The sequence below is a fragment of the Meleagris gallopavo genome, chromosome Z (assembly GCF_000146605.3).
Source record: "Meleagris gallopavo isolate NT-WF06-2002-E0010 breed Aviagen turkey brand Nicholas breeding stock chromosome Z, Turkey_5.1, whole genome shotgun sequence".
In the NCBI taxonomy this organism is placed as follows: domain Eukaryota; kingdom Metazoa; phylum Chordata; class Aves; order Galliformes; family Phasianidae; genus Meleagris; species Meleagris gallopavo.
Window position 1 is genome coordinate 59,032,019 of NC_015041.2, and position 2,642 is coordinate 59,034,660.

The following is a 2,642-nucleotide window of genomic DNA, read 5'->3' on the forward strand; positions in this document are numbered from 1 at the left end:
GGTATTTGAAGAGAGCAATAAGGTCTCCCCTCAGCCTCCTTTTCCCCAGATTAAGCAGACCCAGTTTCTTCAGTCTCTCCTCATAGAGCATATTCTCCAAGCCCTTCACTAGCTTTGTTGCCCTTCTTTGGTGTTGTGTTAAATGATGCAGGAGGGGATTCTAACTTTGCAGCCATAATACTGTTTTCAGAAAGGAGATAGAGGTAATCAGAATGAGCACGGTGCTCTCCCATGTCTTATAAAACCAACAACTCTCCTGCCTAAAATGGGATAAGTACAGTTGTAAATTCTGTTTGGGCTTTGCAAGGCGTGCTCTACTAGCTGAAGAGATCTTTGAAAAAGCTTGAAAAAGGGTCCATGTTGACCAAATGAGATTCATGTTCAAGAAACACTTAGATGTTGTATTGACGGACATAGATTAGTGGGGAAATATTGGTGATATGTGGACAGTTGCACTGGATGGTCTTGGCAGTCTTTTCAAATCTTGGTGATTCTATGACTCAACAAGGCCAGGTGTAAGATATTGCACCTGGGTTGGAGCAACCCCACATATATATGCAGGCTGGGAGAAGAACTCATTGAGAGCAGCCCTGCTGAGGAGGACTTGGGAGTTCTGGAGGATGAAAACTGGGCATGAGCCAGCAGCATGCACTTGCAGCCTAGAAGGCCAACTGTACGCAGGGCTGCATTAACAAAGGGGTGATATCTAGAAGAGAGAGGGGACTATCTCCCTCTGTTCTGCCCTCATGAGGCCCCACCTGCAGCACTGCATTCAGGCCTGGGACCCCCAGCACAAGAAGGATGAGGAGCTGTTGGATTGGATCCAGAGGACAGCCATGAAGACGATCATAGGGCATAGGAGTGCCTTTCCTATGAAGAAAGACAGAGGGAGCATAGCTTATTCAGCTTGGAGAAGGCTCTGAGGAGACCCCACTCCAGTACTTGAAGGAAACTTTTAGCAGGAGGGAGGCTGACTTTTTACACGATCTAATAGTAATGGGACCAGGTGAGAGGCTTTGAACTAAAGAAGAGGACACATAGATTAGATGTTAAGAAGAAGGTCTTTACTTAGAAAGTGGTGGGGTTCTGGCACAGCTGCCCGGAGAAGCTGTGGGAGCCCCATCCCTGCAGGTGCTCAAGAACAGGCTGGATGGGGCCCTGGACAGCCTGAGCTGCTGGGTGGCAACCAGCCCATAGCAGGGGTTTGGTGCTGAATGGCCTTTGAGGTCTTTTCCAACCCAACCATTCTATGATTCTATGATTCTATGATTCTGTGATTCTGTGACTTAGCTTAATGGGATTCTGGGAAAGTTCACAATGCTCTCTGTGAGAAATTTTGGACAGCTGGGTAACTGCTGTTATCTGCAGTATCTTCAGCGTGATGAACAGTTAGAGACAGCCTAAAAAACCTTTGGCAATGCCTCTCCTTTTGCAGGCTGGCTGCCTGCACAGAGAGCGTGGGCTTCCCTTTGAACAAAAGCCCTCTAGTGCCAATGTAAGAGCTTGACTAATGCCAGCTGGCTCTTGGCTGAGGTCTCATGCATCATCAACCTTTTATGGGCATCTATTCACAAATATTACTATTCTTTGTAATTCCTAGCATGGCAAATCTGCAGGTATCAAAGACTTCTGCCACTTTATAAGCTCTGGCACAGAGGTATTGCGGAGCCCTAGGAGCTACCACAATGGCACGCAGCTGTGGCAAGCTGGGACATGGTGCCGAGAAGATGTTTCGGCTTGACTGGAAGCTCTAGTCCATGATGGGGACTGCGACATCATGGCACAGGGAAGGATATAACAAACAACATACAGCTGACTGACTTTGACTGTTTGGGGTTGGTTTTTTTGTTGTGTGTGTGTTGATCCAGCTAGGTCACTGCCTTTCACAGATGGCTGATGGGTTTAGAAGCTACCACAAGAAAGTCTTTATTAGGAATACTCAAACAGCAAAGTTGTCTATCAGAAAACAAAGGAGGAAGATGCTTCCTCCTCTGAGGAATGAGATGAGTATATAGAGATGAATATACAGAAGACAAGGTTTTCTAATTGGGTGGGGAAAAATGACTGCTATTTGTCCTTTCTCGGAATTTATAGTGTAGTGAATGAGTTATTATTTTCAGCTCCTTTTATTATTCTGTACAGCTGTGGAAAAAGACTGTACAATTGATGTGCACTCTTGAAATAAAATGTGAGGTCTAGTGACTAGATATGCTGAGGGAGTAGTAGCACTCCACTGAATTTAAAATAAAAATAAAAGATGTTATCCAAAAAATAAAAGACGATAATTGCTTTGAATTAGAATAAATATTTTAAGGAAAATATTTGTTTATTTCTTGCCGTTATCTGCACTGTCAGTCCACCTTACAAGATGGCCACATAGTGTAACCACTATGCAAGTACAGTGCAGTGAAGCACAGAATGAACCCTGAGTGTTTTACAGGTCTGCTTTAGCAGGTCTCCCCAAAAGAGACATCAAAGGTAAAACAGATTCTAATGGTTGCGTAATAGCTGCTGAATAAGATCTGTGAGATCTGGTGAAGAAATGGCCAGCCATTAATGATTTTTCCATATGCTGCAGAAACCCATCGTTACCCAATGTTTTGAGTGCAAGTGACTGTCCCTTTCCAATGCAGTTTTTTTTT